At 49.8% G+C, this 27,537-nt stretch overlaps 1 protein-coding gene across 1 annotated transcript in view; it reads right to left on the reverse strand.

The window, feature by feature from the left end:
- GLI2 (GLI family zinc finger 2) overlaps window positions 1-27,537 on the reverse strand; it is a 264,303-nt gene that overhangs the window by 130,159 nt on the left and 106,607 nt on the right. The window lies entirely within an intron of this gene.

The raw sequence follows: 27,537 nt of genomic DNA on the forward strand, positions 1-27,537 counted from the left end.
GGGGGGCTGGCCTCCCCCTGTCCTCCCCCCGAGGCCCAGGTAGGCAGGGGACACGGCAAAGGATGGAACAAGGCAAAGTGGCCCCAGAGCACTCCTCAAATGCTGAGATCCCTGGACAAAGGGGTCACTCAGCCACCCCCCTCGGCCACCACACAGAAGGGCATGCGAGCCCTGTCTCACCTTTTCTTACGTGTTTCCTTTGGGGAGAAAAAGGAAGAAAAGATATACAAGGGGCCCCGTCACCCCTTCCGCAGCGGCTGCCCGTCTCTGAGTTCCTCCTCCCCATCTGGGGTGGCTCACCCCTCAGATGTATAATGAATCAGGCGCTCGCTCATTAATAAAAAATGACAAGCGATCATCTCATTGAAATCTGCAGAGCTGCTGGAGCCTGAAGACACAATCCCTGCCCAGCACGGCAATTCCTCTGTGGTCTGGCGGTAACGAGTCTGGAGGGTGGACAGGCCAGTTAGAGGGCCCCTGAGCACTCACGGTGCAGGTGGCCAAGTCCCCTTCCCAGAGTGGGCAGCGCCGGGCCCACAGGTTAAGGCCTTTGTCCTTTGTATTAACAAAGGGGCTCAGCTCAGCAGGACCCTGTTCCCCCAAGGTCAGGGAGGCAGGAGAGCCTGGCAGGGCCACAGAGTGTCGATTCTGCAGTGACATCGGCAACCCACCATGTCCACGTCCCTTAAAGGGGCCCGAGACCCGGCCGGACTTGGACACAAACACAAAACTGCCTTTTTATCTTAAAAAGCAAGGAAGTGAACAAAAGGACTAGACAGGAGCCCAGATGGCCCCCGGGGCAGCTGGCCCCAGCCATGGGCCTGGCACTGGGACCACCTCCCAGTTCTTTTCACCTGGAGCCAAGCCACAGGGAGACTAGCCCCCCACCAGCCAAGGAAACACCCACCACAGAGGGCACCTCCAGCTCCTCCCAAAGCCTGCTGGCACTTTCTGTGTTTTACACTCGCCTCAGCATTCACTATACACAGGGTCCCATGCCCACTGTGGCATTTTACGGGTGGCCTTGGAGCTGGGCCGGTTAGAAGCACCTTGAACCCAAACAGCCTTGGGACGGCAGGCAGAGCAGAGGGATTAGAGCCTTAACCCATCATCCGTCGCATGCCATTGAACAATAAATGACAGTTTTTTTTTTATGGGGGGCACGGGTCTGGGGGCTCAAATATTTTAAGGGCCTGGTGGTCCAGCCCTCAGCCTTGATCCTCCTCATTTTTTTTTTTTTTTCTTTTCATGGCCGCACCCACGGCATATGAAAGTTCCCAGGCTAGGGGCTGAAGGTGGAATCAGAGCCCACACCACAGCCACAGAAACACAGGATCCAAGCCGTGACTGTAACCTACACCGCAACTCATGGCAACACCAGATACTTAACCCACTGAGCAAGGCCAGGGATCAAACCTGTGTCCTCATGGATACTACTCAGGTTCTCCACCTGCTGACCCACATCAGGAACTCCTGTCATTGTCATTTACATCAGTTACATGGTCACCACCCCCACTGCATACATCCAGCCATCAGGGGTGGTAAGGAAATCAGCTCAGGAGTTCCTACAGTGGCACAATGGAATCGGCATTGCCTGTGCAGCACCAGGACACAGCTTCAATCCCCGGCCGGGCACAGTGGGTTAAAGGATCCATCCTAGGTCACAACCGTGGCTCAGATCTGATCCCTGAACCAGGAACACCGTATGCCTTGGGGCGGTCATAAAAGAGAAAAAAAAGAAGAAATCAGCTTGAATTTTCACAACAATCCTGTGAGGTGGGGACATTAACCCCTACAGTGTTAGAAGTGGGGGAGGAGTTCCCATCGTGGCTCAGTGGTTAACAGTTAACGAATCCGACTAGGAACCAGGAAGTTGTGGGTTCGATCCCTGGCCTCGATCAGTGGGTTAAGGATCCGGCGTTGCAGTGAGCTGTGGAATGGGTCGCAGATGTGGCTCTGATCCCAGGTTGCTGTGGCTGTGGCATAGGCCGGTGGCTACAGCTCCGATTAGACCCCTAGCTGGGAACCTCCACATGCCGTGGGTGCAGCTCTAAAAACACACACAAAAAAAAAAAAGAAGTGGGGGAACCTGTCCAAGGCTTCAGAGAATAAAGTTATGGATCCTATCTTCTCCCTCGCCCCCATATGTCTGGCACCTCCATGGTTCTAAAACCCTCAATGATCTGTAGTAACCATCGAGGGAACCCAGGCTCTATGATGTGCCCCGCCTGCACACGATGGAACCTTCCACAGGACCTTCTCCCAAGGCAAACAGGTCCCCCCCCCCCACCTCTGACCTGCCCATTTATCCTTCAAGCTGCGACCCAACTCCAGGCCATCGTGACTGCTGCTGAGTTCCACTCCCAGAATATCGCCAAAAGTCCAAGGGGAGCCTTGAGAGCATCTAGAAGTGACATTGATGGCTCGTCTTGAGCATAGGAGCTCCAGGGCCCGGGCTGCAGGCTTGAGTGAGTCTCAGGACCAGGAGCGAGTCAGGGAGAGGAAGATGGGCCCCACCGTGCAGAGAAGGAGCCCAGGTTAGGCAGGATGGGGTGCCAAGAGCCCATGGCTCCTTGGTGGCACTGGGACCAAAGCCACATGTGGGGGCATCTTGTAGTAAGAAGGAGACAGAAATTCCTGGCTGTGGGTTGACGGCTCAGCTCCACTCTCGCCTATAGATCAGGAAGTGAGTCTGTACACCGCCCTGGTCCATCAGGGGGGCTTTAATAACATGCCCCAAACCTCTTCGATCCCTGTCCTGTCCATTGTCCACAACACAGTCAGGCGAGGGCACGTGCCCAGCCAGCCAGTGTGGGGGAGACAGGGTGGGGTGAGGCTGGCATTTCTGTCTGTGCTTCAGTACTGTTTGCACATGTTCTGGAAAGTATGTATAACTTTTGAATAACAAAAAAGGAGGATCATCTAGAGGCTTGTTTGTTGTGAGGCTTAGCTGTCTTCATCCATCACTCACTCATTCTTCTCTCGCAGCCTCCCGGCTCTTGTTTCAGGAAACGGCCCCTTCCTACAAGAGGGGAAGGGGCAGCAAATAGGTGCCAATGACATCCCAAGACAAAGGAAGGAGGAAGTGGAGAAAGCTCTGGACTCGGGCAGGAAGCCCTGGCTTCTGCCTTTGCAACCAACTCAATGTCTGACCCCAGGATGGCTCCTGTCTCCCTATCACCACCACCTGTGAAAAAGAAAAAGGCCCCTCCCATCTCTGATGTTGCCAGATGTTTGGGGAACCCAGGGGCAGGGTTTCAGAAAACAGCAAAGAAGTGGGGAGGCCCAGCTCCAGGCACCCTCCTTTATCAGACAGACAAAGAGCATCTTTGTTAATGAAGCTATTAGCCCAGGTCAGCTCAGGGCATAGCACGGCGATGCCCCACTCTGCTGTGCCCTGGCAAAGCCCAGCTCAGGACTGAGCCATGTGCGGCGGCACAGCCAGGGCAAGACGGCTCTGGTCCTGCCCAAGCCTGGAACACGCAGGAGACAATCCATTGCAAAACCCACGCCTCGGGGTGGAGTCTGCTCTACATTAAGAAAACACTTTCCAAATGAGATAATTATTTAATAGGTAATAAGTGGAGTCAGGAGGAGGCAAAGGGAATTCAGTTGATTAAATGCCTGTGGCCCCCAGCACTGCCAGCTCTCCCTAGACCTCAGCCTCCCACCCTCACCTCCTAATGGCTTCTCACCCCCAGCTCACCTCCGCCACTTCCCAGGTCCCGAGAACCAATCCACTGGCCCCTGGACTGCACAGGAGGCTCACCCAGGGCGCCAGGTGGAACCCAGGCCATCCTGCCCTCGTTACTCAGACTGCCTGAGAGACTTCATGGCTCCAGAGGGAAGACAGAAGGACGCAAAGAGACAAGGGCAGAGCCAGGAGCGGGAAGTGGCAAGAAAAATCAGAGGCTGCCCATCACTGATCATAGCTTGGCCTTGGGCGGGTAGTCTTGTGTCCTCAGAAAGCTTCGTCGGGAGTTCGCGTCATGACTCAGTGGTTAACGAATCCGACTAGGAACCATGAGATTGTGGGTTTGATCCCTGGCCTTGCTCAGTGGGTTAAGGATCCAGCGTTGCCGTGAGCTGTGGTGTAGGTCGCAGACACAGCTCAGATCCCATGCTGCTGTGGCTGTGGTGTAGGCTGGTGGCTACAGCTCCGATTAGACCCCTAGTCTGGGAACCTCCATATGCTGCAGGTACCGCCCTAGAAAAGACAAAAAAAAAAAAAGAAAAAAAGAAAAAAAGAAAGAAAGCTTCATCGGACTCTGGCTCCCCTAATTCAACAAGGAGGAGGCAGAGGTGTCATAGGAGGCCTGGGTTGGTCTTGGAAACTATGGCCATGGCTGGAGGAGGGGAGGCACTACCACCAACTACATGTGGGCACCATGTGCAGTGTACACTTGCCCATTTCATCGCACGATTCTGGGTTTTTTTTTAATGACTTATTTACTTTTAATTTTTTATTATAGTTGATTTACAATGTTCTGTCAATTTCTGCTGCACCACAAAGTGACCCAGTCGCACATATATATACATTCTTTTTCTCATATTATCTTCCATCGTGTTCCATTGCAAGTGATTGGATATACTTTCCTGTGCTGTTTATTTATACCTTGTTCCTTGACAAAGAAAGACACTGAGCCTCAGGGAGATGAAGTGACTTACACAAGGTCATCAGCCCCAGGAGGAATCATTCTCACTCTTGCCTGGCTCCAAAATGCAGGCTCTTTCCCCAGCACCATGCTCTGCACCAGCCCCCTGCCCTGAGTGCCAGGCAGGTCCTCCCCAAATGTGAGCTCTCATCCCACTTGACCACTAGAGACAGGTGCCAGGCAAGCCCCATCTCAAAGAATTTAAGTGTCTGCAGTAACCCTGCCATCAACCCTCTAAAAACTGCTCCAGGGAAAGCGCCAACAGAGTTAGAAGCCACCATGATTCTGAGTGAGGAGGCTCACCATCTCCGAGGGGGTCACAAAGAGAAACAGGCAGAATCACAAGAAAAATGGTAAGGGGGTTCGCAAAGGCCAAGGGTCATAATCAGGCTATATGTGCAAAAAGAGATTATAAAATGGCGAGGGGGTTGTTGTCCACTGGGGGCTACACTGAGAAGGTGGGCCCTGGATGGAAATGGCCAGAACATGGCAGGTGATCAATTAAAAAAATGACTTGTATAGGTGGATAGACGGGTGGGTGGTTGGGTGGGTGGATGGATGGACTGATGGGTTGATTTATGGGGGAGTATGGTGAATGGATGGATGGATTGATGGGTGGATGGATGGATGGATGGATGGGTAAGTTGATGGGTGGGTGGATTGATAAATTTATGTTGGTGGATAGATGGATTTATGGGTTGGTGGGTGGATGGATGGATGGATAGAAGGATTGATAGGTAGAGGGAGGGAGGGATGGATGGGTGGATGGTGGATGAATGGATGTATAGATTAATGGATGGGTGGGTAGACAGATTTATATGTTGGTGGATAGATGGATTCATGGGTTGGTGGGTGGATGGATGCATGTACAGATGGATAGATGGTTGGACTGATAGGTAGAGGGAGGGAGGGATAGATGGGTGGATGGATGGATAGATAGATTGATGGGTGGGTGAGTGGATAGATTTATGTGTTTGTAGATAGATGGATTTATGGGTTGGTGGGTGGAAGATGGATGGGTGGATGGGGGCAGCTAGATGGATGATGGATGGATGATGGATTAATAGGTGGATGGATGGAGGCTCTATAATCATAGCATTTCCTCTTTTCTGTCTCTACCTCTTATCCCCACCTCACTCCTCTTTTTCCTTTCCTCCATAACCACTTAGCTTAGATCTTGATCTTTTGCACCTGTGCAGAGGAAGGACAGTGGCTTCAAAGACCAAGAGTCACAGCCCTGCCTATCTTGGAGCACATCACAGAGTCTTCCCTGTTCTTCAGACCAGAACAGCCACAAGGCATGGAGGAATGAGCTTTTCCTCTCAGCATCCCCACCCCACCCATGGCCTTCTTCCACAAGCCGCCAGCACACACGTCCGCCTGCCCAGGCAGCTTGCCCTTAACATACATCAGGGGGCCCCTGGGTCCAATTTAACTCAAAGAGAGCCTATTCCCTGTGGACCTGGAGAGGAGCCACGTCCACCAAAGGCCCAAGTCACCTATCAGGGGCCTGGCTGTCTGGACTTCTTCACATGCATGAGACAGCCAGCAGAAGTAGCCAGGAAACACTGGTCTGCGGAATAATGGGAGAGTGGGGAAGAGGCAGGTACCATGACACCTTGGAATGTCTGAGGACCATGAGTCCTGGAGCTTGGGACCACTGAGCCCTGGAGTTCAGAGGATCCAAGGGACACGTGGAGCCCTGGGGATGTCCTGCAGGCAGTCAGGCCAGTGCCCTGCCAGCAGGTCCCAGGCCAGAGCCAGCCAAGCACTGCCCAGCAGAGACAGAGGATGGCAGATACAGAGGGAGGGGGTGCAGGTCCATTTTAGAATGAAGCCCCTGACAGTCCAAATCTCACCCAGCCCAACTTACTTTCCATGAGCTGCCCTGCCTCCTGGTTTTGGAACAGGCTTCCCAAGCCTGCCATCCACGGGTGGCCCAAGTCCCAAGCTGGAGCCCAGCGGGAAGGAGCTGGAAAGACAGGGCCATGGTGATGAGCTGGATGGCAACCACGGTTCAGACTCCAGAGCCCACATCAGCATCTCTCTGAGATGCTTGGGGCAGGCATCCCCACGCCCTTGAACACTCCTGGCCGCGTCATGTCACAAGAGGAGCCCCAAGGGAGCAAAAGGAGCAGAAAGGGGGAGGGGATTCCTCCAGCTTCTTGGCAGAAAAGAAGTCAGGATGGACCAGCAGGGAGAACTCAGCACTGGAGTTGGCAGCCCAGGCCAAGTTCAAGTGGTGCAGTCATGCTCAAGTAATTAACCTATCTTCCTGAGCCTCTATTTCCCCCTTTTGTAAAATGCAGACAAGCACGGTGACCTTGCTATTTTCAAGAGGACCTGAGATAAGCAGTAAAAGTAGGCGTTATTTTATTTTATTTTGTCTTTTTAGGGCCGCACCCGCAGCATAAGGAGGTTCCCAGGCTAGGTAGGGGTTGAATCAGAGCTGCAGCAGCTGGCCTACACCACAGCCTCAGCAATGCCAGATCTGAGCTGCATCTACAATCCCCACTACAGCTCATGGCAACGCCATATCCTTAACCCACCAAGCAAGGCCAGGGATTGAACCTGTGTCCTCATGGGTACTAGTTAGATTCACCTCTGCTGAGCTGCCATGAGAATAATGCCTAGGGTAGGCATTATGTTAAATAGTGTAACTGACTTTCCTTAAGGAGCTCAGTAGAACACGCTCCCACCACCATGAGTGGAGGGGGGCTCTTCCCTGCTCTTCCTGCTCCTGGCCATCCCTCTTTCTGCACTTGATCTGCCCTCGCAAGAGTCTGGCCTATCTTTGCACACCCAGAGCAGGTACAGCACCCAGGGACACAGTGGGTACAGGCTAGCTGTCCTGTGGAATGGCAAAGACCCTGCCACCCTGCTGAAGCATACGAGGCTCTCCGTACTGATGACGGCTCAAGGGTTGCCTCCTCACTAGGAGGTTTGTATTCCAAGCCAAAGGAATGAATCCATAATGGTGGAATTCCAAGCTTCAGCCCCAAAGGGGCTGGGGCGGGGCAGGCAGGAGAGGTGTCTGTGGGCAGAGACGCTTTCTTCATGCCAACCATGGAAAAGTTGCCTCCTCTGTCTGTGCTGTCGGGCGGCCCTGCCTCTGGAACGCTGGCCCTAGTCCCAATGCCATCCCTCAGTCCTGCTCTGAGTTCACTGGCGCCCAGAGGGCGTGTCATCCAAGGCTGGAGTGCCCAGGGTTGAGGGGAAGCCCTGCCTCCCCTAGGACCACACCCCAGCCCGGAGGGGGGGAGGGTAGGAGTGCAGCACCCCCTCTGTCCTGAAGTGTCCCTTGGGGCCGGGGAAGATGATCGCTGCATGGGAACCGGCTCCCACACATCTGTCTCTGCCTGATGTCGGCCCTGGGGGGAAAAGGAGGCAGACTCCTTCTGTCCCTCTCCGTCGGGATGCCCTGCAGGAACCCAAGCCCAGCATTCACCCTCAAGTGCCCTCCATGCAGGCAAATGTCATCCAACCTCTAATCCCAGACCTCCTGAGACCTCCCCAGGGCCTCGGGTTTCTGCCTTTTAGCTCGAAATTCAAGGCTCCTCTGGGCCCCTCTGTCTGCTGTTAACGTCTTAGCTCACTCTTTTTTCTTTTTTTGAGCTGTGCCCAAAGCATACAGACATTCTGGGGCCAGGAATCGAACCTGTGCCACAGCAGCGACAACATCAAATCCTTAACTACTAGGCCACCAGGGAACTTTTTTTTTTAGGCACATTCTGGAGCCAAGTAGAGTATTTCTCCAAGACACAATGCCATTGTCCTGCCCTGACCAGCATGTGCCTCCTGCTAGACACCCCTGCTTCCCTCCCCATGGGCCTTGGCTCCTCTTTGCCCATCCTCAGTGGATACTCTGTAAACTGTCTTCTTAAAGTTCACTCCATCACACTCTCAACTCTCAAAGACACTTCCTCAGGGAGGCCTTCCCTGATTACCCCGCTGTTTACCTCCCTCCCAGCAGCTCTCACTGAAACTGCCTTGTGTATTTACCTGCATGCTGTCTAACCCCTCCCTGAGGGCAAAGGCGCTCTATGAAGCAGGGGTTGCGGTGGCTCAGTTCACTGCCTGCTTGCCTGGCAGGCCTTGGCTGCCCTCCTCCAAAAAACGCCTCCATTGTGGGGCCTCTCAACCCCTAGTCAAGAACTAAGTGTCAGAGTTCCTGTTGTGGCACAGCAGAAATGAATCCGACTAGGAACAATGAGGATGTGGGTTCAATCCCTGGCCTCACTCAGTGAGTTAAGGATCCGGCATTGCCATGAGCTGTGGTAGGTCACAGACATGGCTTGGACCCTGCATTACTGTGGCTGTGGTGTAGGCCGGCGGCTACAGCTCTGATTCAACCCCTAGCCTAGGAATCTCCATATGCCGTGGGTGCAGCCCTAAAAACAAAACAAAACAAAACAAAAAGAATTAAGTGTCTTGACTCACAGTTAGTTCGGCACAAGGATAGGCCCCAAGGGCAGGGACCGGGCCTAACTCACCTGAGCGTGCTCCCAGGACCTAAAAAGCCCCCAACAGGGACTTACCGTTGTGACTCAGGAGGTTTCAAACCTGACTAGTTTCAATCCCTGGCCTCGCTCAGTGGGTTAAAGATCCAACATTGCTATGGTGGTGGTGTAAGCTGGCAGCTGCTGCTCAGATTCGACCCCTAGCCTGGGAACTTCCATGTGCCACAGGTGTGGACCTAAAAATCAAAAAAATAGGAAAATAAAGAGCTCCCGACAGAGGCCTCCTGGGAAGGCCTGAATTTTGGAGGAGCTGGGTGCCTAACCGCAAGTGACAGTATCCACTAGGCCTCTCCAAGCACAAAGGCCACTGGCTCGGAACTCGCCTGGGCTGCATATCTGCATATTTGTTTCCCTGAGGAGTTATCCAAACAGCACAAAAGAACAGAACTGAAAAGTCCCCACTGGATAGGTCACTCCAGTCCAGCCCAGCTGGGCTTGGTGGACCAGCTCAAGCCCATGGGTTCATGGCCTGGTCTGGGTTTCCCCGAGTCAACCCCAAAAGCTCCTGTAGCAAACCGTGGCCCATTCACATTGCCTCATTTTAATTTTCATGACAGTTTCTTTAAAAAAAAAAAAAAATTTAAGAACAGACATCTTAAGCAATTCTGCATATAATGCAAAAAATATCAACTAGACCAGAAGGGCTTAAAATGAGCAGTAACAGCTCCACCCCCATCCCCGCCATGGCTGGGAGGCATCTACCTACTTTGAACTTTTTAAACTTTTTCTACTTTTAACTCCCCTGACAGTGACCTGATTCCTATAAGGAATAGGTTAAAAACATTGTGTTTTGATTCTTTAACCCTGTGTGCTCAGTGCTTCTGAGTTATAAGTCATCTCCATGAGGGCCACTCCATTGGTTTGTGCCTCCCCATCAGACACAGGCTTAGGTATGAGACCACCCAGTGTAGCGATGACTCGACCTGCAGCTTCTCAGGTGGGGAGACCCTCTGCCAATGCCTTGCCCCAGCTCCCCGGGGATGCCTGTGTGATTCAGGAGGCGGCCACTGTGTGGACTTTGCATCACTCCCCTGGGGGGTTGGGGACACCTGATGGGGTCCCAGTTCTTCCCTTCTCAGAGGATCTTTTAGTGTCTAAGGAAGAGCTGTGTGGGAGTTCCCGTAGTGGCTCAGCGGTAATGAACATGCTAGTAATCCATGAGGATACGGGTTCAATTCCTGGCCTCATTCAGTGGGTTAAGGATCTGGCGTTCTCATGAGCTGTGTTGTAGGTCCCAGACAAGGTTCAGATCTGGCGTTGCTGTGGCTGTGGTGTAGGCCGGCAGCTGCAGTTCCCATTCGACTCCCAGCCTGGGAACCTCCATATGCAGTAGGTGCGGCCCTAAAAAGAAAAAAAAAGGAAGGATGGAAGACAAAAGCTTTGAGCTTTGAGCTCTTTCTTCATGACATTAAATATCTCTCATTCCTGAGGGACAGTGGCTGATGGTTTGATGGATAACTTCCCTCCTATCTGCCAGGGCAAAGTCACATCTTTCCTCAGCGGCTGCTACTGGTCAATGGGGCACTACCGTTTAATCCTCCTAACTTAGTTAGACCACCTGGGCTTTCTGTTGGTTTGTTTTCCCATTCTCTAGACATTTTTTCCTTTTCTTTTTAGGCCTGTATCCACAGCATATGGAGGTTCCCAGGCTAGGAGTCGAATGGGAACTGCAGTTGCCGGCCTACACCACAGACACAGCAACGTGGGACCTGAGCCACATCTGTGTCCTACACTACAGCTCACGGCAACGCAGGATCCTTAACCCACTGAGAGAGGCCAGGGATTGAACCTGCAACCTTATGGATACTATGTCCAGCTCTTAACCCTCTGAGTTACCATGGGAACTCCCGCTGCCCATTGACTCTTCAAGCAACTTAGAGGAATATCTCTGATGACAACACAGCTCTGTTGTCATCACACAAAGGCGGGTGTGCAGCTCAGGGCTTAAGAGCACCCCGGCCCCATCCCCTCCCGCCGTCAACGTATCCATCCATGAGCTTCCAGACCTCTCCTCACCAGTTCGGGCAAGATTCATGTCTCCTTTCCCCTAGTCCCCAGATCATCAGTGTGGGTGGCCTTTGACAAAGGACTAGCTATTTTTAGTGGAAACACAGAACTGCCACCTTTTTTAGTAAAAAAGGCGAAGAAGCCAAGGAGACTTCTTTTTCCTTCAACTCTTCCCTCCCCGAAGTCCCTTTCCTGCCAGGTCTCTTGGCAAAAGTTGCCAAGAATGGGATGAACAATGCAAACCAGACCTAAGTTCTCGTCTCTGTCCTGTATACCATCTCCACCCCAAAGTAAAATGAAAGGCTGGAGGGAGAGGGACACACTCGGGCCAGTGGCAGGGGGCCAGGTACCACCGGGCTGGGAAAGCTGTGTGAGCCTCAGGGCTCGGGCACCAGCCTCCAGTCTGATGCGATGAGGGGCGTGGCCGCACAACTGTAGACATCACAGAAGTCCTCACGGAGTACGCCCAGACCTGGCTCCACAATCCACAGTCCAGGGCCAGGGACCCCCTTCCAGGGATGTCCAGAGTCCAGGAGAGCTTTCTTCCCATGATCAGAGGCCAGGAGCCTCAAGGGCCTCTCAGGTGTGCACTGCGCTGTCTGCAGTGCCCCCGACAAGCCCCTTCAGATGCAGGCTGTATGATCCGTGCCTTGCCCCTGGCAGCTCTGAGCGCTACCCCGCCTAAGCGCCTGCAGTTAATAAAAGATAAACAAAAAGCACGGGCGGGACATCTGCTGTACCCCTCCCCCCAGGAGTCTCCCCCTTCCTGGGTTTTAGAACCACATCTGGTGGGGGGAAGGGAGCTGGCGAGGACCTGGCTGTGTTCTGAGCCTCCACACTGGGTCCTGGCCTCAGCTGGATTAAATCAACTCCCTGGCTCCAAAGAGGAACCTCCACCCCTGCCCCCCACGCAGCCGAGGAGGGGGGCAGCATCTGAGGACCAGAATCTCCCGGGGGCTGGGGCGGGGGGGAAGGGCTCGCAAGCCAGCTTCCAGGCTGTCATCACTGCCTTTCCATCATGGGAACCTCGGAGGGACCCCGCTGCCCCTGTGTCTGTGACTAGGCGCCCCCTTCTCCTCCGCCATCTCCTCCTGATCCTGAGACTGGGCCCCCAGGCAGGGGTCCTGGCAGCAGCCATTCTCTCCCAGTCATATGATGACCCTTGTGGCTCTGGGCACCCTTGACTTTGGGGGTCCCTATATTTCACAAATGTATGGTTTAAAGATGAATATAACCTGGTTCCTGTTCTAGAGTCTATTCATTTATTTTCTTCTCATTTAATAAACACTTAAAGAGTTCCCCAGTGGATCAGGGGGTTAAGGGCCTGGTGTTGTCATTGCTGTGGCACAAGTTCAATCCTGGGCCTGGGAACTTTTGCATGCCATGGGCACAGCCAAAAATAATAATAACAATAATAATTAAAACAATTTTATGAGCCCCTAACAGCATCACATCCACTGGGCCTAAGAGAAGCCAACCCTGACCCCGCCTGACTCCAGAACCAGCCTGCCCTAGGGTGGCCCGCTTGACCTTCCTGCTTCAGGCCCAGAAGCCTCGACAGACAGGGAAGTGTAACCATGACGCACCCCGAAGCTGGAGATGAAACGAGAGCAGGCTTCTGTGGTGGTTCAGGACCCTGAGAGGAACTTGAGAGATGCAGCCAACACTGGGTCTGTGCCCGGGAAGCGAGGCCCATGGATTCTGCAGAGCTGGGAGCAAACGCTCCTAGAGAACCAACTCTATGCAAGGCCTGGACTGAACACGTGGTCCTGCTGACCCCTCTGTCTACACAGCAACTCCAAGAAGGGGTTGCAGATGTGGATTTTCTAGGTGAGGAAAGCATGTTTCAGAGAGGGGAGGTGACTCACTCAAGGGGGTTATTCTGAAGGGGATGCTGAGGCCCCAGCATGGGGCTGCCTGGCTCCAAGCCTGGCCGATGGCTTTGCCAGGGCCAGACCCTTCAGGGGACCACCACTGCTGCTGCTCCCACCTCTTGACCTTGTACAGTCAAGTGGCTGGCCTGGAGAGGTGCCTTGGAGTGACTGGGGGTGCCAGGGGACAGCCTGGTAGAGGCGCTGGCCCCTCATGGACCCTACAGAACAAAAATGGTGCCACCACTCAGAATGCAATCGGCCTGCAAGCCACCTGGAGACCAGAGGTCCAGCAGCTGATGCGAGCCGTGTGCAGAGTGCTCCCGAACAACACAGGTGCTGGGCTCCTCCAGACCCAGGCAGGCAGGGCAGAGGCCTGCAAAGGTTTTTATAAAACCTCATTGAGAGAACTTATGGGCCAGAACCCAACCTTTCTCCACCAATGGCCACGGCCGGGACCATGGTTTGGCTCCATCTGGAGCTCCAGAGAGTGATCCCCCCAAATGAGGGGCTTTCAGGGGGATGGAGAGGAGGTCAGCTCATAGCGAGAAAGCAACCCGCTGACGGGAAGAATGGGAACAATTCGCACCCCTCAGATGACAAGACATGACCAGGTCTAGAGTGTGCTTGGAGCCCCAGCCAGTGACGCCCCCCGTGACCCCGGGAAAGGCAGAGCCACCCAAGGACACTTGCTCTGGAATCAGCCAGGCCCAGACCCTGGCTTGGTCTCTAAGCAGCTGTGTGAGCTTAGATTCCACTAAGCCTCAGTCTTCCCATCTGGGAAATGGACTAGGTTGTTGTGAGGCTCAGACAAGCTAATCCAAGTAATACTCAGCCTGGCGCCTGGCAATTAGGAACAGCTCAATAACATCTACCGTGCTAGACACAAATTCTGGCACAGGGCCTGGAGCCTAACAAATAACAATTATTTGCCAAGTGAATGATTCAGCAGGGAAAGCCAGGTGTCCACGCAAGGTGTCCATCCGATGATTCGAATGGGGAAACTGGAGCTCCCCACGGATGCCAGGGTTCATCAGTGGTGAAAGGAACCAGGTCAGCGCCAGAAGCCGAATGCAGCTCCCAACTTCCGCAGGTTCCCTTTCCAACTCTCCCAGGGAGCGCCACTGAACCCCCAGGCCACCAAGGGTGGGGGGGCGTGTCTGTGGACCTGGCCAACTTGGCAGCTGGCGGGTGCACTTGTGTGTGCGCTGGAGCCCGAGTGAATCAGCTCCTTGAGTGACAGCCAGCAGCTTTTCTCCTAGGCCGGTATGTCTTCCCTCGGAACGACGAAAAACCAGGCAATAGCGATGAGAAAGTTTGCACTGTCCGCACACAAAAGGCACCTCTGTTTTTCTCACCTGCTCATCCCTTCCACCTCTGCAGGGAGCAGTTCCAGGTGGAGGGCAGGGAAGGAGGGGACATGTTCCTCCCCTGGAGCCACCCAGCTGAAGGCGTCCTTGCATGACGAGGCACCAAGATGTCCCTACCCAACCAGACACTGAAACCTTAGGGGTCTGCTAAGATAGAGGGTCCCCAGAGGGGAGATGCCTCCTGGGGTACAGATTCCAACACAAAATGCCCTTGTTCCCTCTATCTGGGTGACCAAAGGCAGTCCCTAAAACTGCAACTTCCAGGGCAGAGAAGATTAATTTCCCTTCTAACTAAACTCTGAACATCTGGGAGCTGGGAGGAATCTGAAAAATCACAGTCCACCTTCCCACCACACAGGTAGGGAAAGTGAGGCTCAGAGCTAGTCAATCCATCTTCTGACTCCTCACCCCAACCCCCGCTGGCCAGGGCTCTCCCACTGCCTGTGCTACTGAAGTGTGTGGGCAGCAGGGGGACACCCTCCACCTACCACAAAGCATGGCTGGAATCAATAGATTTAGGGCAATTCACACTCCAGTCCGAGGGCCAAATCTCCCCACTGGCTTTGTTTGATAGACCCCCTAGTCCTGCTGCTTTTCCATCCCCCTCAGGAGTGAGTCTACGAGAGAGACTTGTGTATGGTCTGCAAAGACAGATATGCACTCCCTGGCCCTTGATAGCACAAGTGGGTGCCTGCTGCCTTAGCAGGGGCAGGGGGAATCAAGCCCAGTCTGCCCGGGGGGTTACTGGGGCTCTTCTGTGACCTCAGAGATGACCCTAGCCCCCAAGTGACAAACAGCAAAACAGGCCCATGCCGAAGTCTCAAGCAGAGCCCCAAGCCCCTCTAACGCCCTGGGCCTATGAGCAGGGAACTCACAGAATCACACTCTCCACATGGAGGTTCCCAGGCTAGGGGTCTAATGGGAGCTGCAGCTGCCGGCCTACACACCACAGCCACAGCCACACCAGATCCGAGCTGCAGCTGCAACCTACACCACAGCTCACAGCAATACCAGATCCTTAACCCACTGAACCAGACCAGGGGTTGAACCCACATCCTCATGGTTGCTAGTCAGGTTCTTAACATGCTGAGCAACAACAGGAACTCCTAGAATTATTCTGATTGACAGCAAAGTATGCACTGGGTTCAGCCATAAGTATAGACAGATCCCAGTCAAAACCTGCCATCTTGCTGCTCAGGTGGGCCCTGGGCAGTCAAGGGCAAAGGCTCGGCTCTCAACAGCCCAGCTGGAAGCCCAGACGTGAACCCTGGCTGTGGACCTCAGGCCAGTTACATGCCCCCTGAGTCTTGACTTGGAGCTCTGGTTATGATTACCTTAGAAGGGACCTGACTGCACCGTACACATACTCTCAAAGGTGTCCAGTAACAGGCATAAGATGACAGCCTGCAGCATCGCTTGAAAATAGCAGAAGATTGGAAATCTAAATATCCATCAGAGGGGGACTCGTTAAATAAATTACGGTCCGTCCATATAACGGAATACCAAACAGCCATAAAAACAAATGAAAAAGTGCTTCAGGCCTGATATGGACCAATTTCTAAGATACATTGTCAAGCCAAAATAGCTAGATGCCAACAATGGCATTAAAAAACATATATGTATGTATGTGTGTAAATTTATAGAGAGGCACACATATATAAATATTCACAAAATATCTATTATTTACGTGTGTACAGCGAGAATATCTCGCAAAGGACGCGTGAGAAACTAGTGACATGGGTGGCCTCCAGGGAGCAGACGCAGTTGGCTGGCGGGGAGATAGAGTTGAGAGGAAGATTTTTTTGTTTTACTGCATACCCTTCTGTTGAATTCTGAATCGTGAAAGACACACTATTTAAGGTAAAAAAATAATGAAAAACTTAATGAAAAACCAAAGACCTCCCAACCGTCCTCAATAAAAGAGTGAACTGGAGTGAGAGGAAGGGGCTACATTCATCTTTCCCAGACCCCAGCAAGCGGCCTTGCACCAGGAACACACACACACACACACACATGTGCTTTCATATGCACACACTCACACATTCATACACATATATTTACACAGTTTGATACACACATTCATTTGCACTCTCACACATGCATTTACACACTCACATGTTCATACACTCTCAAACATGCACTCACACGCATTCACACACACTTTCACATACACTCATGCATTCTTTCACACACGCACATTCACACACTCTTACACAGACTCACACACATTTGCACTCACACACTTTCACACAAACATACGCACATACACAATTCACACACACTCACCCCCACACACTCACACTGCCTCCTGACTCAATTTATCACAGACCTCCTCAACACTGAGGACCTGGAGACCCCAGCCAGACCCAAGTCATTACTTGCTGCTCTGCATGGGGACTCAGGGGACAGCCCTGTCCCCATCACATCTTGGACAGGCTGGAAGGCAAGTCCAGCTGGCCTCTGGTGCCCTGCCCCTGGTAGGCCACAGGTAAAAGGAAATGTTTTCAGCAGCACCCAGAACAGCACCTGATACCCCACAGGGGCTCAGCAAATAGTCTCAGAATGAATGGAGACAAAGAGGAAATTCAGAAAATTGTTTATCAGTGATAACCCCTCTTCAATCAGCATTCCCCATAGAAGGTCACATTAAGTCCCTGAATTCGGTGCCAGACAACCACTATCATCAAAACAGTCATTTCCAGAAAAGGATGCACTCTGGAGTTCCTATCATGGCACAGTGGAAACGAATCCGACTAGGAACCATGAGGTTGCGGGTTCGATCCCTGGCCTTGCTCAGTGGGTTAAGGATCCAGTGTTGTGGTGAGCTGTGGTGTAGGTTGCAGATGCAGCTCAGATATGGCGTTGCTGTGGCTGTGGTGTAGGTCGGCAGCTACAGCTCTGATTTGACCCCTAGCCCGGGAACCTCCATACCCCGAAGGTGCAGCCCTAAAAAAGCAAAAGGCAGAAAGAAAGAAAGAAGGAAGGAAGGAAGGAAGGAAGGAAGGAAGGAAGGAAGGAAGGAAGGAAGGAAGGAAGGAAGGAAGAAAGAAAGAAAGAAAGAAGAAAGAAAAAAGAAAGAAAGAAAGAAAGAAGAAAGAGAAGAAAAGAAAGAGGAGAGAGAGGAAGGGAGAAAGGAAGGAAGAAGAAGAAGGAAGGAAGGAAGGAAGGAAGGAAGGAAGGAAGGAAGGAAGGAAGGAAGAAAAAAGGTGCACTGACAGAATGGTCAGGTGACCTGCAAAGATGACTCAGCAAAGCAGCAGCGAGGAGGGCCCAGCATGAGAGTGACTCTGAAATGGGCCCTCCGCACTCTTCAGGCCCTGTCCGAACTCCAAACACTGGGCCTTGGTGTGGCCTGTGGGAGCCTGGTCCCGGTCCAAGAAGGCTTACTCAGTGATGTAGCCAGTAGATCTGGGAACAAGACAGGCGCCAAGGATTTCCCCTCCTGAACACCAAGCACTTCACGGGTCTATTTGCCTGGAGTGGATAAACAGGTACAGCTCTTCCCCAAAATAGGGGTTTCTTTCCCTATCCACCTCATCCCCATTTTGAATTCTGCATACCAAAAAAACCCAAAAAAACAAAAAACGACAGCTCCATGACTTGACAAGGTAAGCTGGAAGCTCTCTGGCTCAATACGTATAATGAATATCTATTCAGATGCACATCTGAGCTGGAAGAAAAGAATGAGGGATGCAGAAAACCAAAGCAGGAACATGTGAACTGATGCTGGGGTCCCCAGTGCATCTCTGTAACCCAGTGGTCCTGTTTTAGTGACCTGGAAAAGGAAAAGGATGGGAGATGTGGAGCCTGTAAAAGATGAGACCCTCTCTGCAGTCAAGTCCACAGAGGGCTACAAGTTTGGTGCAGGGTAGAACCTCTCTGATGCCCACAAGACTGCCTGGGTGCCTACACTTCTGCCTGGGCAATGGGTAGAGGATTTTTTTTCTTTTTATGGCTACACCTACAGCACATGGAAGTTCCCAGGCTAGGGGTCAAATCAAGTTTTGGCTACAGACCTATGCCATAGCCACAGCAACACCGGATCCAAGCCACATCTGCAATCTACACCGCAGCTTGAGGCAAAGCCAGATCCTTAACCCACTGAGCAAGGCCAGGGATCAAACCTGCATCCTCACCAACACCATGTCGGGTTCTTAACCTGCTGAGTCACAATAGGAACTCCTGGGTAGGGGATTTTAAAAGTCTCCTCTGAGTATTTGTAATGACCCGTCTGCCTTCTTACTGTGATAGTTCCAATTTACACTTCCCAAGAACCAGGAATCCCCAAGCTATAAAAAGAACACGAAGTTGATCCCACACCTGTGTAACTCTTGAGAAACCCAGCAGAGTCAGACAGAAAACCATTCTGGAAGGAGAAAGCCTCACTCAGGGGCAGATGCTTCCTACAGTTAAATCTCTATTCACAATCCACCAAGCCTGAAATTCCACCATTACAGCTTCATTCCTTTGGCTTGTAATACAATACCAAATTCCAAAACACACACACACATCCATGAGCAGAAGTCAATAGATATCACAAGGAACATATCGAATCCAGTTTTAGAGAAAATGATTAAATGTATAACAGAAAGAAAAGATGAATGTACAACAAAAGGGACTTGAAAGATGGAATGAGAAAGTTCCCAGAGGAGAAGAGAGGGAAAGACATAGTGTGAAGAGATAAAGGATGAAAATTTTCCAAAACCAAGAAAAACAAAAATTTTTAAAGGCTAAAATCACTGCATACTAGAACTCTTGGGATGGAGCTGAAGCAGCTCTTAGATACATGTGGATTTCAGGGTGAGCAGAAAAGTCAGAAGACTGAAAGTCAATCATGGGGGACCCAGCTCCAGGAATTAGGAAAATAACATGGATGCAAAGCTAAAGAAGGAAGACTAGGATACAGGACTTGAGAAGAAATCAATGACACCAGAAAAAGAGACAAGAGCAAACTGAGCCACCAGAAAAGACTAATGAAGCCAACACACCTCTGTTAATCAAAACACAGAGAAGCACAAATAAACATCATTAGGAATAAAAAGAGGGTCCTACAGACACTGCCAATAACTGTGGTTAAAAGAGAAACCGACGCATTTCTATAGGGACTGACTGATTTAACCAAGACCACTCAAACACTGGAAATTTAACTTTGTAATTAACACTGACCATGAAACAAACTAGATCAGTAGCAAATAAAACAAAAAACAAAAACAACCAACCAAAAAAACCCTCAAACAAACAAAACCAGGCAGCTTTACAGTTTAGGTTTTTTCAGAACCTCAAGGAATGAATAATCCTTAACCTGTGCAAATATTTGAGGACAATTCTTACCCTAGATTTGAGTACACAAAGATGAACATATACAAATATCCACAAATATATTAACATATGCAAATATTTTAAGATAATCCTTGACATATACAAAATGTAAATACTTTGAAAATTTGAATACTTGAGAAGAGTATTCCTTAGCACATGTTATGAGGCTAATTTGGCAAGTTCGTCAACTAAATAAGAACAGTAAGAAAGTAAATTCATAGACCAATCTCACTGCTAAACCTAGATTCAGACGTCTTAATGAAAATGGTACCAATTAAATCCAACAAAGTAAACTCAAGTGGGTTTATCCCAAGAATTCATGCTGTGACAGTAATAGAAATGTATCAATATAAAAGTCATCCCAGTGAGAAATGCACAATATAAAAGTCATCCCAATGAGAATAAAGAAGAAACTATATGACTGTCTCATTATTTGTAGACAAGCATTGATAAAATTCAACATTCTTTCACAATATTATGGAGCCTTAACAACACAGGAAGTTCTAAACCTAATATAGGAAATCAACCCCAAACGATTTCACATTATTCTTATGGTAATACTTCAGAATTACCTCCTTTCAAGGCAAGAATAAGATAAAAATGCCCAGGCACCAAATTTCTGTTCAACAGAGAAGACGCTAAAAGCTCTGAGGTCTAAGATGATAGCCCCTCACCACATGAAATGGGGCTCGTCCAAGCTGAGACATGCTCCAAGTATAAATCCACACTGGATTTTTGAAGACTTTGATAAAAAGAATATAAACTATCTCAATCACGTTTTATACTTATTTCATGTTGACATGATATTTAGGTATATTGAGTTAAAAGATATCAAAGTTAATTTTACCTATTCCTTTTTATTTTAAAAATGTGGATACCAGAAATTTCTACTGTTTTTTCTTTTTAAATTGCCACACCCACAGCACGCGTAAGTTCCTGGGCTAGGGCTCAATCAGAGCTGAAGCTGAGACCTACAGCCACTGCCACACTGGATCCGAGCCACATCTGCAAATTATGCAGAAGCTTGCAGCCATGCAAGATCCTTAACCCACAGAGCAACACCAGGGATCCAACCCACATCCTCAAGGACACTGTGCCAGGTTCTTAACCTGCTGAGCCACAATGGGAATGTCGGTACCAGAAACTTTTAAATCTAACACATGTCTCACCTACTGGGCAATGACATTCTAGACAGCACATAAAAGGCAAAGAAAGAAATAAAAGATGTGATAACGAGAAAGGAAGGGAAAGCCTTTCGTAATTTGTGAATAAGGAGACTAAATGAAATACCTGTACAGTCGATATGGATATATTCAATAAGAAACAGCAAGGTTGCTGGAAACAGGATTAATATATGAAGTGCAACCACAATCATACACACCAGCAATAAAGAATTAGGAACTGTCATTTTTATGTATATCTTTACCATTTATAAGAGCAAAAAACTGTAGAGTACTCAAGAATGAATTGAACAAAAAATGCGTAAAAGTTTTAATGATACAACTAAAACAGAAGTTTTTTAAATAAGTGAAGCAGCAAGTCAAGATTATGATTCTTGATGAGGAAAATTCCATTACGACAGAGAATGGCAACCTTCCTGATATTGATCAAATCAGTTCAGCTCAATTCCAAGAATCAATTCAATCCCAATCAAAATTCCAATGGGGATTTTTCTTGGAATTAAAAAAAAAAAGTTTATCCTAAAATTCTCATGGTAGAACAAAAGTCCAAAGAGAAGTCAAGACAGTTTGAAAGAGAAACAAAAGAGGGGGTTCACCCCTTGAGATATTAACATGAAGGTACAGTAACTAAGACAGTGTGTGATGGCAAAGGGAGGAATGAATGGGCCAACGCAACATAATAGAGGCTGGAAACAGACACAAACGTTTGTGAGGAAAACTGACTTGGGACAGCCTGGGCATCTGAAAATCAAGAAATACAGTAACTACTCCTGGGACAACTGCCTGTCCATGCAGACAGATGCAACAAAATTTGATCCTTACATCATGTCAAAGACAAAACAATTTCAGCTACATTTTTAAAACTACATGTAAATGTATAATTTTACAATTTTTAGAATTTAAGAGTATTTTTATGACCTCAAAGTAGGAAAAGGCTTTATTAAGATACAAATAAATACACGCCATAGGAAAAGCATGATATACTTGACTATGTTAAAATGTACCACTCTGCCCCCATAAAGTGTACTATAGATAAAGATAATGACCAACCAAAGACTGGGAGAAATTATTTATAGCACATCTAAATAATAAATGATTAGTATTTCTAAAAAGTAAGAAGAAAGCAGACATCCAATAGGAAACTAAACAAACGAGATGAATGGGCCAACCAGAGGAGTCCTATATGTGCACAAAGGGGTGCAAATTAAAATCATTCCCATCATGGCTCTGTGGAAACGAATCTGACTGGAATTCCTGAGGATGTGGGTTCAATCCCTGGCCTTGCTCAGTGGGTTAAGGATCCAGCATTGCCACGAGCTGTGGTGAAGTTCGCAAACGCGGCTCAGATCTCACATTACTGTGGCTGTGGTGTAGGCCAGCAGCTGTAGCTCTGATTGGACCCCTAGCCTGGGAACCTCCATATGCCGTGGGTGTGGCCCTAAAAAAAGAGACAATAAAATAAAATAGAAAAGATCATCACACTTATTAGATGGTTCCAAAATTTTTCAAATCTAGTAAGTCTAAAATCAATTTGAAAAGTAGGGCATAAACTTGTCCAGTCACTTTGGAGATGAGCAGCATTTAATAAAGCTGAAAATATACATGCCCAAAACTAGCAATTCTGCTTACGTAGCTCCCCTGGTGCTCTGGCTTTCATACTGTTCCATGTGATGCAGAAAAGTACTTTTTACATCATAACACCCAGCCCACATGTATGTGAATATGCATACGCCCATACATGCTTGAAATGCCCTGTGATACTATTTCATCTTTTCAAATACTGTGTAGTACTCACAAAATTGATTCCATAATGACTTGCCCCAATTAACTCCTTGTGTAAAGACACAAAGAGACAGATTTAACCCACAGCAGAAAAGTTTGCAATAACAACAACAAAAAATGTAAACGACCTAAATAACCTCAACAGGAAAGTAGAGAAATAGATTGTGGAATATTCATTCACCACGGAGTCCAGAGAGCTTTTGAGGAGCTAATAGGAGCTTCAAGGAGTGATGTGGATACACTTCAGAAACATAATATTATATGCAAGAAAAAACCTATCTGTACAGACAATAAAGTAATATCTTAATTTTGAAAACACCCTGGAAATAGATATGCACATATACAGTCAAAAATTTAAAAACAAAATGAAGTCACGCTTGGGGACAATAAACACAAAATTCCCTTGACCAAGGTTACCTCGGGGTGGGGGTGGGGAGTAGAGGCAGGTAGTGGAGTCAAGGAGGGGCAGATAAGGTCTAAAGCGAGTTGGTGGGGAGGGCCCTGCTTCTGGTTCTTGGTCTGCCTCTGTGGGGACTGCTTCGTCACTAACTTGTTTATGACTGCCAGGACATGTAAAGAAAAAGAAGCAGATTGACTTTTGGACAATTTGCTGTTAGTATATGAGTTCTCTACTGTGTGCTGTCCCTACGGTCTGCACCCAGGGCAGACTAGCTCTTGATATGCCATTGATGGAAAAGAAGGCAAAAAAAAAAGGTAACTCCATGGAGATATAGGTGCTTGGTTATATCTTTTTTGTGTACCTAATACATTTTATATATCTGTGGCCATCCATCCATGCATCCATCCATCCATTGACCATCCATCTATTCACCCATCCATCTGTCCATCCATGTTTATCTCTCTATCTCTGTCTTTTCCAACTAGATAGATAGATAGATAGATAGATAGATAGATAGATAGATAGATAGATCCATCTGTCTTTTACAAAGACCAGATATTCTACTTTCAGAGCCCCATTACGTACATGTAAGGTCAAAACAGCCTGGAGCCTGTCTAGCTACTGTCTAGCTAGGGCCTGGGAGGCCTGGCTGATACCCCACAGTGGGAGGCCAGGAGCTCCCCCACCCCAGAACCACCATCTAGCATTGCAACAATTCTCAAGTCAACAGCTAAGACTGCATCTGATCAGCTCCCACCAAAGCCTCCAGTTGGCTGGGATCAGCTCTTGGATGGATCTGGGAGTTTCTGCCTTATCTTCCTTGTCAACCCCTGGATGCAGAGGCATCTTGCCATCTCAGAGGCATGCAGTGGGTCAGATGGACAACCTCCGTGAGAAGGAACCCACATGAAAAGGAGACTGTGCTGTCATGGAGCAGCCCAGGCCTGCCGGGAGGAGGGGCTTGTCCACACTGGGGACGTGCCAACACCTGCTGAGAGGCAACCCTGGATACACCACACCCCAGACACGTTCCTGATCTCCTTTAGCCTTTCCCCCAACCCTGCAAGGACAGGGCCATTATCCCCATTACAGATGGGGAGACAGGTGCTGAGTCACTTTTCCAGGGTCCCCTGGTTCACACGTACCCCAGCTGTCACCTGCCCCTGGCTTTGCAGCTCTGACCCCAGGCCATCCTCTCTCCCTCCACCACAGCTCCCTGCTGCTGAAAGACCTCTGTCCACAGCATCCTCAAATCCTGGCCACCACCGTTTGATGATCACCTTCCCTTTTCCAGAGAGCTCTGCATCTCACGGGTGCGAAACCACAGTCACTTTATCACAATTATAATGTTTGCTCCCCAAAGTCAGCTGACTCACAACTGCACTCAAGTGTCACATGCAGCCTCTGGAAAACTAGCCGATAACCTGTGTGGGTGTAACCAAGGAAACCTGGGACACAGGGTCCTTGAAATGCCCACATGAGGACTACACAGCAAGGTCCTTCCTCATAGGTGATCTCCCAGCCCTAAAAACAACAGTGCATGAAAATGCTCTGCCCATGATCCCCTCCTGCAAACTGTGACTCCCACAACTGCAGCAAGGACCATGGGGCCAGAGACAGAGCTGTCAGAAACGGTGTGCAAAGGCCAGGAAATGGTCTGTGAGCTAAGGGGTCTGCAGTGACCAGGACACCATCACATGGCTCCTGATCATCTGTATTAACTATATATTCTTATTTTCTTTTTTAAAATTTTTATTGCAGTTGATTGACAGTGTTCTGTCAATTTCTGCTATACAGCAAAGTGACCCAGTTATATACCTATATACACATTCTTTTTCTCACACAATCTTTCATCATGTTCTATCAGAAGTGATTGGATATAGTTCCCTGTGCTATACAGTAGGACCTCATTGCTTATCCACTCCAAATGCAATAGTTTGCATCTATTAACCCCAAACTCCCTGTCCCTCCCACTGCCTCCCCCTCCTCCTTGGCAACCACAAATTTGTCTCTATGTCTGTGAGTCTGTTTCTGTTCTGTAGATAGGTTCATTTGTGCCATATTTTAGATTCCACATATAAGTGCTATCATACGGTATTTGTCTTTCTCTTTCTAACTTACCTCACTTAGTATGAGAATCTCTAGTTCCACCCGTGTTGCTGCAAATGGCATTATTTTCTATATTCTTGATGCTCCGGCATCCGGGGCCTCACTGACAGGAAGAGAGTGCCCCTTCCAGGGCTGGTCAGTTCTTAAAGACAGCAAAGAATGGAGTTTCTGTTGTGGCTTAGTGGGTTAAGGACCCAATGTTGTCTCTGTGAGCATGCAGATTCAATCCCTGGCCTCACTCAGTGGATTAAGGATCCAGCATTGCTGCAAGCTGTGGCGTAGATCACAGATGAGGCTTGGATCTGGCATGGCTGTGGCTGTGGCATAGGCTGGCAGCTGAGGCTCTGATTCGACCCCTAGACTGGGAACTTCCATATGTTGCAGGTGTGGCAGTAAAAAGAAAGGAAAAAAATGACAGTAAAGAGCTGGCAGGGGAACATCCTTTCCTATGCAAAGCAAAGCAATCAATCCAGGGCCCACACTCTGAACCACCTCCTATCTGGCTCTTAAACCCCTCCGCCCTAATCATCCCTGGGCCAGATACCAGACAGCTGGAGATCTCCCTACACACCAGAGCCCGCTGGAATTATTCAAACTAGCCCATCCTAAACCTGCTGACCCTGCTTGCCCATTCCTTCCCACCAACACCACAGTCAAGGCTTCTGCCCATGCTCCCCACCCCCACCCCACCCAGCTCACACCTGCCTCCTGACCAGTCCCAGTGCTTCTCCACATGGCCCTGAATGGTGTGGTCAGCCCCCTCCTCTTCCAGTTTGTGAGTAACACTATCTTTTTAGTGACAGTCCTTTCTGATCTGTTGGCCTCACCATATCTAATAATTCTAAAATCTACATTTTAGAACATTATTGTGCATTAGGCAGAGGACCCAGGGTGCAGAGGTAGGAGGAGGGCGCACCCCCAGAGCTGTGCACTGGAATTCATAGTCACGTTGGGTTTTTTCGTTTGTTTTTCTTTTTAGGACCACACCTCCAGCATACAGAAGTTCCCAGGCTAAGGGGTGAATTGGAGCCACAGCTGCCGGCCTACACCACAGCCACAGCAATGTCAGATCCTTAACCCACTGAGCAAGGCCAGGGATCCAACCTGTATCCTCATGGATACTAGTCAGGTTCATAACCCGCTGAACCACAACAGGAACTCCCCATAGTCACTTTGAATCCAACTGAGAAGTAGGCCAGTGCACAGCTGACCTCAGCTGAGCCTGACAAGCCAAGGACAGACCCGTTACTGCTCTACTTGCTAGTGCTAAGAACTAAAACAGCTTTGGAGGCCTGGGCATTGGTTTCCAACTGAATTTTAAACCTTGGTTTGTGAATTCTGCTGAAAGTGCATCTTAAATTCAAATGCTCAGTGTCCCTAAATGGCCTGCACATTTCCCAACTGCCAGTGTGGGAGCTGAAGGAGCTGAAGGATTCTGCTGGCCCAGGAGCCTTGGCAGTCCTCAGCAACCCAGTGGCAACCTGCAGGCTGGAGGGAGGTGATTTCCATGGCGCAAAGTGGCTGCCAGATGCCTGCGCACCAATGTCCACAGGTTGCAAAGGGCTAAATGGGGAGCCGCAGAGAGGATGGTGGAAGAATGAGATTTCAGCAGACCTCCCTCCCCACCCTGCCACTGCCCCCATGACAGCCCTGCCAAGGCGGCCTAGGTCCTGAAGAGTGGGAAACAGGTCACACAGATGCACGGTGACTTGTCCCTGATCATGCAGCTCGTAACAGCAAACGGGGCTGCATACCCAGGCTCCTGGTCCAAAGCTTCTCTGTGATTGATGCATGTCACCATGCCTAGGGGCGGGGGGTCTTTTCCAGCTGTCCCCGTCCTTCGAGAGGGTTAGGACACAGAGCTTCAGGAGCCTCTAAGCAGCTGCTGCCCGGTGGAGGATCCTGCCCCCCAGGCTGGCTGCAGCCTAACTCAGCCCACGTGTCCTCCCAAGGACTCAGAGCCTAAGGTTCTGGCAGTGGGGTGACCTGTCCAGGTCACGCAGCCAGGGGGAAGAGCTACCCTCTGACATCAGCTCCCTTCAGGGCAGAAAGTAATCTACCCTCCACCGGCTCAAATACACTGCACAGGATCATAGTAGGGCACACCCCAGGGGCAAGGGCAGCAGCCAAGGGGACCGGGATCTACATAGATCCAGCTGGAGCTGGAAGGCAGACACGCTGTTGTCTTCACAGGCAAACACGGAAACCAGCCCCAACAGCCACATTTCCGGTGGACGGCAGCTGTCTGCCCTCGAGTGCCCTGGAGGAACAGTCAAGGCGGGGTCTGTGCTCCCAGCTACACAGAGCCGACAGCCCCTGGCAC

This window comes from Phacochoerus africanus, chromosome 3 (genome assembly GCF_016906955.1).
Source record: "Phacochoerus africanus isolate WHEZ1 chromosome 3, ROS_Pafr_v1, whole genome shotgun sequence".
NCBI lineage: Eukaryota > Metazoa > Chordata > Mammalia > Artiodactyla > Suidae > Phacochoerus > Phacochoerus africanus.